General features: G+C 34.8%; 1 pseudogene; it reads right to left on the minus strand.

Moving 5' to 3' along the window:
* Positions 1 to 6,088: 6,088 nt before the first annotated feature.
* On the minus strand, positions 6,089 to 6,511 carry LOC116100649 (annotated as a pseudogene).
* Positions 6,512 to 14,596: the final 8,085 nt, after the last annotated feature.

The raw sequence follows: 14,596 nt of genomic DNA on the forward strand, positions 1-14,596 counted from the left end.
TTCGATATTAGAATGGCCACTCCAACTTTTTTCTTGGGGCCATTGGCTTGGAGAATTGTTTTCCAGCCTTTTCTGAGGTAGTGTCTGTCTTTGTCACTGAGATGGGTTTCCTGTATGCAGCAAAATGTTGGGTCCTGTTTAAGTACCCAATCTGAAAGTCTATGTCTTTTTATTGGAGAATTGAGTCCATTGATATTAATAGATATTAAGTAAAAGTAGTTGTTGCTTCCTGTTACTTTTGTAGTTAGAGCCGGCGTACCATTCATGTGTCTATCTTCTTTTAGTTATGTTGGAAGATTACATTTTTGCTTTTCCAGGGATGTAGTTCCGCTTCTTGTGTTGGAGTTTTCCATTTATTACTCTTTGAAGGGGAGGACCAGAAGATTTAAGGCTCCTGCTTTGTCACTTTCACTGTAGTCTATTAATACAATGTCTATCACTGGACATTGGACATAGAACTAGCATGTTTGTCAGCAAGACCCACGTTTCTTCCTCTATTAACCCTGTATAGTGCTGGGGATGTAGGGATGCTTGTGGGCTGGGGATTTCAACACAGGCTGGCATGCTTTGACAGCAAGTCCTTTTGCACCCTGAGCCATTTTTTAGCCGTTTGTGAATTATTTTTAGTCATTTATTTCCAAACTATTTTTTAAGCATATAATGGTACATTTTTCTACTGACATATGAACAAAATCCATGGAGTTAACCATTATATATTAACAACATATTCATTATCCTCTTATACATTTAATGAGATTTTAATTTATCTCTATTTGAAATATGTCACAATGGAGTAGATATTTACCAAGTTTAACTTCTACAAAATCCTAAACTTACTGAATGTGATATGTTTTATTTACCTTCTCAGTACTGATGACTAATTCATTAGCTGGTTCACAGTAGATGCTCATTAAACATCTTAGACATACTTATATACTATTTGCTGAATGTTTGGAGTTAATATTCTAAAGTGTTTTTAAGTAGTCATAAATTATTTTCACTCTTTTCTTGTTTCCTACTAGATGCTTTTATATTCCTATAGAATCATATGTGTTTTAATTACCCTTGCTTTCTAATGTAGTCACACTTTCTCTTGCATCCAGTTTTTTGATATTATCACACTCATGCTTTTTATAGAAAAGTTAAGCCGAAGGCCCTCAAGCCACCTTTCCTGAAACCCCAGTGCTAAGTGGCTTCTTGTTAATTTTACTGATCTCATTAACAACAGAAGCTGTTTTTTGGCTCCCACACTGCCTGCAACTTTCATTTTGGCCCTTTCCTTTTCTCAATACCCTGTACATTTCCCTCTTTCTGCTCCACTAGCTGGTCTCTCTTCCTGTAAAGCTGGATTAGAGCAGTGAGCAGAACAACATCATACACTGGATATTTTTGTTTCTTGAATTTTCTTGCAAATTAAACACTACTCACATTTTCAATTAAGTCCTGCTGTCTGGATGTAGGTGCAATATATCCAGTGTCTTTGCCAGATTGTAATATGACTGGCATTTTAGCCCATTGAACAATTGAGTCCTTGTTTGCCTCTTAAAAGCTTATGAGTGGTGCTTTCTGGCCTGCATCTCTACTGAAAATCTGGACTTCTGAACTCATAATTGATGACCCATTAAGCTCTCTTTACAGTATTCTAAGGAATTTACTGTAGGAAACTCCAAACTCTTCTACAGTCTTCCTACAAAGCTGTTTAAAATGCTCAGGAAGAATAAGATCAGTTTTATCACAGCAAGGACCACACTTCTTGTCTTAATCTTCTATAATAAGTTTCCTGTTGCTTTATGAAATATTCAACAAGAAGCCCTTTTTGGAAGACAACAGGTTATTTTGAAGGATTCCACTATTTGAAGGATTTCAGCCATGGCCGAAACAGGAAGAGCTTGGTCACATCACATACATAGTCAGAAAACAGAGGTAGATGAAAGTCTGTGCTTAGATTTACCCTTCTAATTCAATCCAGGACCCTAGGCAAATGCAATGATTCATCCCTTACTTAATTCTCTCTTGGGAGAGCCTCACAGACACAGACAGTGCAGGTCCTCTTTAATGCCATAGATATAATCGAATCAAGTTGATGATGATTAATTATCACAGGTGAAGGAGTAAAGGAATTTCTCTACAGAAGGTATGTGGGGAAATTGGGCCCTGGTGATGTTAGAGACTCAGGGGAAAGTCTTCTGATGAACTCAGGGGGAAGTGACTCCTTCTGAAATATTGTGCTCATGTCTCTCTGATGCCCCTGCTCCCATTCTTCATGTGCCTGATGATCATAGTTAATCTGAATCATTGATGCTCAGTTACATTTTGAAAGCTTGCAACATGTAAACTAATATTTAAATTTCCCTCCAATAAATAACATTAAGTTCCCTATAAATAATGCTGAAATTTACCTTATTATATAGTACCATGAAGTCTCAGCTAAAATTATATTCTCAAAATTTTCCCCTCATATATTTGAGTATAGGTTAAGAATTGACTCAAAATAGAAATGACTTTCAGACAAAGCTCCATAATATCCTCTTCAAAATATTTGCTACAAAAAATTTAAAGGATAAAGTACTTCAGATAACATGATAATTATTTTTCAAAAGAAAAATGGTAGCTATGATATACACTAAAAATATGAGGTTATTGAACTCTGAAACTAGAGTGGTGAGACTCCTAAGTCTAAGTGTCTAAAGTTCTTTGTATGCCTTGTTAGAGTGTTACCACACCACAACATTCTGTATTTATTTTACTCAATTGTCAACTTCTTGTGCAGCAGAGATTCAACAAATCCATCACTAAATTTACTTGCAGTAAAATATATTAAAAATTGGATGATTTAAGTAAAACACATAAACATGTTAGTGAAAGAAATTTACTAGTGTTGGCCATGGACGTTTTTCCCTAATCTAAGATATTTGCATCTTAAAAATGTACTGGCTACATAACATAGAAACTTAAGTGATAGCTTTGCAGGTTATTTCAATTAGTTAATATAATTATTCATATAGAATAGTTTCAAAGATATTTGGTTATCTGAGATAAAAAGCCTTAGACCTACATAGTCCCATTGGAGCACCATCACTAGTCAAAGGTTATAGGTCACTTGCACTAATCTTGCACTAAGGATGCATCATGAGTGTTATATTTTGTTTTCTTGAGACAAATATGTCACAGGGGTTAATCTTTTATTACTGCTACTCCTTGTGTGTAAGTTATATTGGCACTGTTAGTCCAATTAATATGGATCAATAAATATCCATAACCCAGCCCTACATATAGAAGGTAGCACTTTCAAATTGGTTGGAGGCATCTTCTAATCTACCTTCTATTTTGTATGTTATAAAAATATGAAGTGTTACTATTAAGTTTGTAGCTCTATAAGTGCCTGAGTGTACATGGCCTAGCTCTTACAAATGACACCAATGAGATAAAAAGATCTTAGACCTACATAGCACCATCACTGGTCATGTATGTAATTATTTGCTACCCTAGCATATATGTTACCACTGGAAATCTAAGAATGTTTTTTTTAATCTACTTTATATTTCTGAAAACTGAATTTTTCAAAATTTTTAAAATTGAATTTGGCCTGATTCTTTAACGCATCAATTTATCAAGTCTCTAAGCTGCAGCAAATATTTTAGTTCTATTCAGTATACAGGTTTCTTATTTCCCTTTCAGGTCAGTAAATAAATCCTTCTCTTAATATTTCATAAATGCCGGGATTTAGTTAGCAGTGCTGAGATTGCATTAAACTACTCTCTGCTTTTTGACATGGCCTTTCATTTATTCTTTACCACAGAGGATGTCACATTTTTTAGATCGTATATTTTATTGTAAACACTAAATTGTGATTTACTTTAAATGATGTCTTAGCAGTTTCTATGAGAAATTTTGGAACTTTAAGAAAATTAACTCTCAAGACTCATAAAATCCTTACCTGATAATTAGTTATGAATGATTGGGAAGACGATGATAAATTAAACTATCTAAATTGTCATTTGGCTTTCTTTTTTTTTCCTTATTGAAGATTGATACATTTGTCTTATATGCAAACATGCAGTTAACAAACTAAAACATCCTTCTATGTTATCTTCTGTCCTCTTGTCCACATTTACCATGTTAGCCTGTCTTATTCTCTGTCTCTGTCTCTGTCTCTGTCTCTCTCTCTCTCTCTCTCTATCTCTCTCCCTCTCTGTCTCTCTCTCTGTGAGTGTGAGTGTGTGTGTGTGTGTGTGTCCTGAGATAGGGTCCGTCTATTGGTCTCAGACTTCCCTTGAACTCACGACCTTCCTGAATCCATCTCCACAGCCTTGAGATCTTGAGTTACAAATTTGAAATCTCACTCTGGGGTGTGGCTTGCATTTTCTTTAAAACTTACCTTCTGCTTGAGAGGCTGTATAACCACATCTGTATGTCAGAATAAAAGAGAAAAGTGGTTTCTAGTTTCTGATATGCTATTACTGCAGTGGGATATTTTCTGTCAAACACTTAAGTGCTTTCAAAACCTTCATATCTTGAAACTTCAGGAAAAAAAATTTTATTTTCTTCACTTGAAATAACAACTGGAAAACATAGCTCTCTTATTAAAAGAAAACCACAAGTTTCTAGTAACAATAACAAAACTTTAAAATTACTGCCTTAATTCTGAAATCTAAAAGTATATATAGCAAGCAAAAGTTTTGTTTGTTAACAGAAGTTTACATGAAGGATGACCAAAGGAGAAGGACATGATAGAATTTGGAAGCAATGCTAGTATAGCACATTCAATGGAGAGACTGTACAACAATCTTTTCTAAGTTAAATCACAGGGCAAAAGCACTTGTGATATTCCTGGTATGCCACAGGTTGCCAGGAACCACTCACTTTATTACTATTTCCACCATTTTTAGAGGTTTGTCATTACTCTACCACCAGAAAAACATGACTCACTTAAGTGATGTTTGGATATTTGTATGTTATCCATAATGTTAAATGATGACTAAAGCATAGTTATAGATTCTCAGTGTAGAGATAATTAAATGTATTTCCAAGGCAGAGAAAGTAGCTCAGGGTTTGAGCTCCACTCAGTATTGAGAATAACAGGAAAAGCAATTCTGAAAACAAATGTAGATTTATGCCTTGAATGTACCATAAATTTAAACATTTGGAGGAAGGTATCTTGAGTGACTTCTCTTATATTAGTGCACTATTAAAATTTAAAATGTATTATTTAAGTTAATTGTCTATGATACTTACTAATAGTAAAAACCTACAATGTTGGTACAAATGTTCATTAGCTAGATGTGTTTTGAGGTCTTTAAATATAGCATTGTGTATTTAACTGTGATAACAAAGTAAATAATAAAAACTACATTTTATTCATATTTTGCTTTAAACAAAACCTAAAGCTGATTACATTTGCTCTTGGCATCAGAAATGAACTCTTTAGAGAGTGTAACAGATTTTTTTTTAAAGAATCAAGTTAAAAAAAATGAATTTTACATTTTAGTACCAACTGAAATACCTTCTAGACTCAGGTGCATCAAATAAATAAGTACACAATTAACAATTAATTAATTAATTAATCATGACCTTTATAAACCCTTGCTTGCTTCATTTTTTAATTCTGCATTTTGGTTTTTCTTGTGGGGACAGGGATAAGGAAGAAGGGGCAAAACCAATGTCACTTTGGAGTCTCCCAAGTGCATGGGACTCCATAGTATACGTATGAGGACTGGATGGCATGGACAGGCGAATCAGATGGAAGGTCCCCAAGATATTTTTTTCTACTGATTTCTATGAATGAAATCATAAGCTGTATAAGTGGCCAATCTAAGAAACCTAATAAGTGCCAGTTACTTCCCCCACAGGCTACAAACGTCTAGAAATTATTATCTTTTCCCTTTTTCAGAATGAAACTCACTAAACCAGGGACCTCCCAATAAGGTACAGTTTATATATAATACAGCTGGTAAGCTGTCTCCCCATCCTGCCCATTCACTAAGCTTGGAGGGTGTAGAGAATAGAATTTCCTGACTTCTCCAGCTTTTCAGAGGTCTTGCCAGCTTGCTTGACATATTCCACATGGAAGGCAATGGGCTGCAACTCTTTAGTGCACAGTCTGCTCTTTTTAGTGATGATAATTGTAGGGAAAGACACACATATAAATGGTGATTTCTTGGACCATCTTCAGGATTTCAGCAGCATTGCTGGGCTCAATTTCTTGGAAGGCCATATCATAAACAGCTAGAACTTGGCCCCCTTCTTGAAGTCTTCCTCAATGTGCATCAGAGTTTGGAATCACCTTGGAGATGAAGATACCTAGCTGGGCGCCCTTTCCTCCTCAGTTGTTAAACCCATCTGAGCACCAAGAAGCTTCTTCAGTGTAACAACTAAGGGCAGAAACTGGGTCAAATCATTGTAGTCTGGGTAGTACACTCATTAGGAGGAATCCATCCATGCTGGTGGATTTTCATAGGCATACAGGAAAACCACGGAGGGAGTAGTTATCATAAGGAATTCAACTGTCCATTTCAGACAAAGCCAGGCAAATAGACTTTCCTCAGTGGTGCCTCAGCTATCAGCCCTCACAATCTTGATTTTTAGAGGAAAAGTTTGTAGTGTTTAATTTAATTTTATTTTTCATCTTAAACTGAGGAAAGGGATGGTAAGGAAATAGATGAGGGAAGGAGGTAAAAAAAATGTCAGTATACACTGAGTACATGTGCAGTTATCTAAGAACAAATTTAATTAATAAAAACATTTTAAACTCTATCATCTGCATAGCCTCTAAATTTTTAATTTCCGACACAAGATGGCACTATTAGTAGTGATTTTAATTTAATCCATAGATAACAATCAAAGAGATCTGTGTATATTCAAAGAAAGTATCTAAATATATAAAGACAGTAAATGGCACATGGATGTGCATACATACAGCCATGGTTGATTAATTAGCATCTGGGTGAATAGTCAAAAATTTAGTCAGCCAACTGTTTTCTTGACATCAACATGACAGATTGAAATTTTTTTAAAAAATCATTTCCATGAGAAATCTCCATGTTAGGCATGCTGTCACAATATATTTGCAATAATGTATGGATGATAAAGATTGATAACAGAATGATTTCAGCACAAATAGCACACCCTAAACAAGATATATCAACTTTATGGGAAGTGAAGAAAGGTGTTCAAATGTAGAAAGATGCATAAGGGCATTTGCCACTAAATTATAAGAAATGCATGCTGGCACAGAAGAAACTTTCACACAGCAAGACACCCAGTTTAGAAAATCGAAAGCATAGGGCTCACTCAGAGTACACAAAGCTTGGTCTCTGAAACATCTATGCTGAAATCCCTCCTATCTTTTCTTCCATTTCTCAAAATCTTGCCTATACATAGAATGAGAATCAAACATATTTGATAGCTAAACCAATGATGGAATTTGTACTGGTAGTAATCATTATGTTCTATCAAATATCACTTTTTTCTACATTGCTCCATTCATAGTTCTCAGTTAAATAATTACAACCAATGAATCCATTCTTGACAGTATTTCTTTTTTCTTGATCTAGAAAGACTTGTATCTGTTAAACCATCTATAAAGTTCTTGCCTAATATTAAAGTTTTTCTTAATATTCCTCTAAACTGTTTATCCTAGTTAGATGATGGGAAGATAAGACTCCTGAGAGTAAAATCAGAAAGTAAGACACCTCATATCTGATCTGGGTTGAGGTTGCAGCCCATACATAGCATTCTTCCTAGCATGAGCTATTGCATAGCTCAAATAATAGGTATTTCTACTTGGAATTCAAGTACTGCATATCTTTGTATGCTCTGGGTTTTCTCATACTAGCAAAGCTGCTATGTCCAGGCTGATATTTGAGTAATGATTGCATCTAATAAACATTTTAATAAGACTACTAGTTCTATGTATATTCTTGCCCATCTTAACACTTCACTTGAGGTAATTACATATTATCATTTTTGTTCTGTACCTCAGCAAACAAGTACTTGGTCAGAAGAGATATTATTTTTGAGAGATTCCTCTGTAAATTGCTCTAAAACAAGCTTCCTTATTAGTTAGTGGTTATCACTCACCTAACCTCAATTTCTCAATTTAAATAATTGTGATTTAACAAATGATGAAGCTATGGTTTACTGCCTCTGCTTCCATTGCTGCAAGCTGATCACATACAATTTTATGGAGATGATTTAGTACATCTATTATTTAGATAAAGTAGAAACCCTTTCTGTTGGACACACATAGAAGATATATCAGAATAAGACAATGCAATGATATGGTCATTTCTTTTAATTTTCGAATTAACAGGATGGTGTCAAAGACAAAAGAATTACAGAAACAGTGATTGGCATCATTGGAATTGAGCAACAAGCAGTGACATATAACTTGTAATTACTGCTTTAACTAATTGTTCTTACTGGATTCTTTAAAACCACCCATCTATGGTGGATCCTGTCAACAGTTTTGAGGATGCTTATATTTAGTTCCCTCATGGTTCCATTTCTCATTCTAACACCCTCTTGCACACCACTGCAAATATACAACATTGCTGAGTAAATCCATTTTCAGGGCACAGCATGAACTCAGGATAGGCTGTTCCTTACCATCACTTTGTGATCTGGCGGACAGCTTAGCATAAAGCATGTGCCTAAAAGTTTTTAGAAATGGGTATAAAATAAAATACAAAGCCTTTTCTAGAATCCTCAGTAAGGCACAGCCATATTGTGTGCAGCATGAAAGAAAGCAATTTGGTCTGCCTCTCCCCGTCCTGCATTTTTCTCAACTACAACACTAAACTGCCTGTACCCTCTTGTTTAAGAGCTATCCAACTGAAAAACAGCATTTTCAGCATGTCCAGGTAAGTCCTTCAGAAGGAGTGAAGGTAAATAGACTATTCCAGGCAGCATATCGAAGGTTAAGTTCTAAGGAAATACTGCTGTTTATTTCTGTTAGCATTTATTCTGCAGTTGCAGTTATTATACCCATCCAAGCTCTTTGGATTCCCCAGGTAGGTATGGTGGGAGAGCAGATTGACTAAGATGATGTTTATGGTTTTGTAGAAAAGTCTACAAATATGCAATTCTTCACCTTGACTAACTTATTCAGGAAGTAAGAACCATTTATAAATTGGCAGAAAACATAGCTCATAATTATATAGGTAACTTTTGTTAGCGTAAAATTCTTTCTTTCTTTTTTTTTTTTTTTTTTTTTTTTTTTTTGGAGAACTGCTAAAAATAAGTAATGTAAAATTCACCTCAGAAGTTAAAAGGCAAAAGAAACCCATGAGGAAAGGCTTACTAGAGTTTAAAATATATCCTACAACTACATTTGAGCAAATAAAAGTAAAATAAGTTTCCCTTAAAAATAATAGTAAGGAACCTAACAAATCTAAGAGGATTTAGAAAACAAAAATATACACATAGTAAATATATATCATAAGCTATAACTATAGCTACAAATGGCATTAATAAAACTATGAGGTATTATTGTTTGTGTAAATACGAAAATAAATGTGAAGTATGTGATAGGTAATTTTCTAGCACATGCATTATTTAATTGGAACCTGTTACACAAAAGTATTGAGTGTTATATTTAAAAATACAACACTATAAAAGTTTTTTTAAGCTAGGGGAATATTTTGTAACTTTAAAATTATTAATTTAATTATTATCTTATACTCTCATTCATATCTATAATGTGTTCTTTCAAAGTCCCACTACCATTAGCATTTCTTATCCCTTCCTTTTACACAAACACACACACACACACACACACACACACACACAAGCCAGGACATAAAATAGCTTTATTATAAGTAGGAGTTTTCCACTTTTTTTTTCAATGTAAGCAGCCATGTAGAAAATGAAAACGTGCACACAAGCTAATGGGAAAAGAAAATGAGATCTAAGTCATGAAAAATTGCCACAAATACAGGAGAACATAAACTTAAATAATGGTGAGTACAGAATATGAGTGGTCTTATCAACAAGTGAAATAGTAACTTAATGGTCTTGTAGATTTTGTGAATAGATTTATGGCAATTAGAGGCAAGAGAGTCAAGTTGGGATGGATAGATGGATGGATGAATGGATGGATGAGAAAGGAGTGGTCAAGGAGTACTAAGTTATATCTAAGAAGTACAATGTCCTGCAGCGTAGTAGAGGTTATATATAACAAGGTACTATGTATTTTAGCAAAAAGGCAAAAAACGTCTTAAATGTTTTAGTCCTAAAGGGATGATAGAAGTTTAGGGAGATGTTGTGTTTTCTATTGTAATGAGAACATATAGAGGACAGAGTTCATTTGTGCCTTTTAGTTTCAGAGTGTTAACAATTCATGACCATCATGGCATGAACTATGGCAGCAGGCAAATAGGTATGGGTTTAGAGCAAGAGCTGAGGCTTCACATTTTGAGAAACTATCATGAACACACACACATACACACACACACACACACACACACACACACACACACAGGAGAGGGTGGGTGGAGGGAGGGGGAGGGAAGCAGGAAGGGAGAGAGAGTCTTCAATGAGAGTACATCTCCTAATCCTTCCCCAATAATTCCATAAATTGAGGACCAATTATTCAACTACAGGGCCCTATGGGAGTCATTATTGTAGAAATAACCAAGGGAAGTAACAAGACTGTGGTAATTTGAGGTGGAAACTCAATAGTTAGGCAGGATAATCTAGACAATTGTCATCCTCCTGCCTCTGCTTCAAGAGTACTGGCATTATAAACATAACACACTACAGCTGGTGAGATGAAAGGTGTTTATCCTGACTTCAGCAGGAAATAGTGTATACACATATCATAATACCACAATATCTCTTATGCTGTATGTATTAAGAAAAAATTTATATAATATTTAAAACTGAAGAATCATGATTAATTTGTCCTAAAATTCACAAAATACTTAAATGTAGATTATTTTAGCCATATATGAGATGGCTAACAAAAGATCTGGGAAATGGTGATTTTCATATATTAAAGGAAATATAAATTCGTTATATTCAATCTCAATTAAAAAATAGTGTTAATCCTCATTTTTAAACCTATTTCAAGGAAAATTTATAAATATGCATTGGACTGAATGTCACTTCATAATATTGTATCAATGGTGAAAAAATCTTAGAAAAATTATATACTGCTCCATTGACAAATCTTTTATGTGTGATATCAATTTAAGGGACTAGCAATCTATTTCTGGTAAAATGTAAATAGAGTCTTCTCCAATGATATCATGTTGTGACAGATACAAATTATAACCCTATTTGGTCCATTTCAATGATGAATAAATGCATAGCTCATGAAAGTTTTTCTGTAATATGCACACACTAATATGTATCAAGTTGTTTATAAAGATTTATCTCTAAAGAACACGATTACAAAGAAAATAAAATTTTGTGCTTACTATATTTGTGTGTGTATTCATTAATATAGTGTTTTGCAGTTTAGAAATTATGTTTTAAAATTTTTTATCCTATTTGCATATGTGTGTTTTAATTAAAATAAATATTTTAGGGAGTAGAGAAACAACTCCATCAGTAAATGCTTGCTAGAAACTCATGAGATCTCGAACACTCACATAAAACCCAAGTATTTCATATATTTGTAACCCTGAAGCTGGAAGGAGAGAGACAGCTGGATTTATGAGGCTCACTACCCAGGCAATCTAAACAATCAGTGAGCTTCAGGTTCTATATGAGTCTCTGTTTCAAAAAAAATAGAGAGAGCAAGTAAGGAAGACACCAAGCATCAACCTCTGGTCTCCATGTGTATTCCTGGATACACAAATGCCTACACATACACCACACACACACACACACACACACACACACACACACACACACAAAAAGATATTCAAATACAATTAGCAGGATGATTACATTGAAATGTGTTTAAAATGGCAAATTATGATGTTGCCATAAACTGGTCGAATCCAAGTTTTGTTGATAACCATATTGTACTTAAAGAAGAATTGTTCAAGAGGAGCTATGTATGTATTGTGTACTATGAGCAAGAACAACTAAATTACTTGAAATATTATCCTACTCACATATAGACTATTTCTAGGACATTTATGATTTCAATTTTTTTTGACAAGGTCTCACATTACCTATGTTTGCCTCAAATCCAGTATATAGTCAAGAATGATATTTAATTCAGATCCTCCTACATCAAGTTTCTGAGATCTAGAATGACAACTGCATATTGTTATGCCTCGTTCAATGTAGTTCACATGTGGGTCAACCCCTTTAGAAATAGGATGCATTTGTATGAAACATCATAGCATTATCTCCTGTGGTATCCTTAAACTAACATGTGACACACTCCTGGGTTATAGAATAACTTAGGGTGGCTGGCTAGTATATTTAGAGAATAAATTAAACTAGAATAGCCGATCATATGTAATGAACTGTTGTTTCATGAAATTAGGTAAATACTTCTTTATATGTGAAATATGTTTTTCACTGTTATTTAAGAAGTGAATATTTGACATTGATCCCAACCTAGATTTATAATAAAAAATCATGCCATCTTGTGAACCTGTATTGCTCATGTAACTTCTAAATTTTTTTGAGTGGCATGTAAGACAATACTGCTTAACAGCTAATAGGACTTCCTGTTGCTTGTGTTTCTATCATTCCCACTAAGGGTGTTCAGATATTGAAGGCTTTCCCCTTTCAATATTGTCTACTTTACAATGGCACATATTTTTCTAAGGGTTCAGATGTTACACCTTACAAAGTAGCATTGATGTTGGATGTGTATATCCTCAGAGCCACGAGATAAACATGTGATAACAAAACAAGCCTGGTGACATCATGAAAGATCGCAAAACTTCCATAGACTTGTAAATAGATGCCAAGCTTCTAAGACATTTCTCCTGCAGTGGTTAGTGCAGGTGTGTGCCTAAAGTTCCAGAAGTACCTGAGGACCCTCATTTTCCTGGGAACTCAGTTGGAAGCTTTGCAATAAGCTGTTGTGAGCCACAACTGTAATTAGCAAGTGACACCTTGGCAGAACTAATTGACATCTAACTGAGATCAGTAAGTGGTCTTTGACTAGGCTACATGAAGTTAATAACTCCTGGCTATATACTGGCCAATTTTCTTTTCCAAGAAGAGAGTTCAATCACAGTATCTCAATACTAGAGTTTTATTACCAAGATAAACATGAACTGTAACAACAGCAATGATAATAATAGTTCTATGAAACATAAAAGCAGTATATAACAGGGACTTGTTCTTGTGAATAATGCTCTAACAAACCCAGTATGTCTACCATGTGCTGATTTGGATTCCTCTGGGCTTAACATAGGAAGTTTGGTCAAAACTGCTCACAATTCTTAAGCATCCAGTAAAAGTAAAACAAAATTACATTGAATTTCCACCTTTCCTTACCCCCGTCAGAAAGGCAATCATTAGGGAAAAGGGTCAGTGCTGGTGAGAAGGCAGAAAAGAAGCTTTTGTTTCATTTGATGGGAATATAAATTATTTGTGCAGCCAGTCACTGTGGACATTGGTATAGAAGGTACATAAACATGTAAGTGTAGAATAAGCACATCAAGACTACTTACAAAGCAAACTTGAACATCCAGTGTATCATGGGTGGAGTGACTAAAGCTCCATAGAGCATAGAAAAGATAAAAGCAACATTGCAAAGCATCCTAACAAAATGCACAGTTAGTTCAGTCACTTAAAATATTTGTAATGCTTTTGAACAAGAGAACAGAAACACCAGAAATATATAAACCTGAATCCCTAGAACCACGTGAACTCCTTCCTAGCTCTTCCCACCCCAACGTCCTCCTTCCCTGCTTTCCTCCATGCCTGTTTTTCTGCCTTTCTCACTTTCTGCCTCTTATTCCAGTTGAAATTACATTGGATTCAGTAAGTAATGGAGGGCTGAAAATTGCTGGTATTCATTCAGACAGTTTGGAACTTATAAAGCCATTTATATGCTACAAAATTTGCATTCTTCAGTAGAAAATTTCATCAAAAGAAATTGCACCTTTCACTTAACCCTCTACAAAGTTTACTGAGTATGGCTTTAGTTACTGTATAGAGTTTAAAATGTTGCCAGTCCAGAGCATAATTGCAATTTATTTGGGGCTATCTTTAGCCCCTAATGCATTCCTTCTCCACCTCTATGTGACTAACAGACACAATATTTTGAGATTTATTGACTTAGCAAAACCCTAATCCCTAGCAAGCAAAAGGTTACTAGAATCACCAGGTGGCACCTAACACTTACTGCTGAGGTTTTTTTTCTCTTTGCTGTCACTGACCACTTACTATTTCCATCAATCTGTTACTCGAGTATCTTGATATATAACGTTCTTTGTTCCATTGCTGAAAAGAATTCATCAAGCTGTTACTACATTATATACAGAAGCTGCTCCACAGGACCCTACATCCTCTGTTCCAATATCCAGGCCAACTACTGTGCAGGAGTATCTCTCCAAAGCTCACAGCTAAAACTAATAACAACATTATCTCCCATGACTCAATGATACCCAGAGAAGTTAGATACTTCTGTGTAAACAGTGAGTTACCTAGGGCCTACTTGTTTACTTGCTTTGTG

The sequence above is a fragment of the Mastomys coucha genome, unplaced genomic scaffold (assembly GCF_008632895.1).
Source record: "Mastomys coucha isolate ucsf_1 unplaced genomic scaffold, UCSF_Mcou_1 pScaffold21, whole genome shotgun sequence".
NCBI classification, from domain to species: Eukaryota; Metazoa; Chordata; class Mammalia; order Rodentia; family Muridae; genus Mastomys; species Mastomys coucha.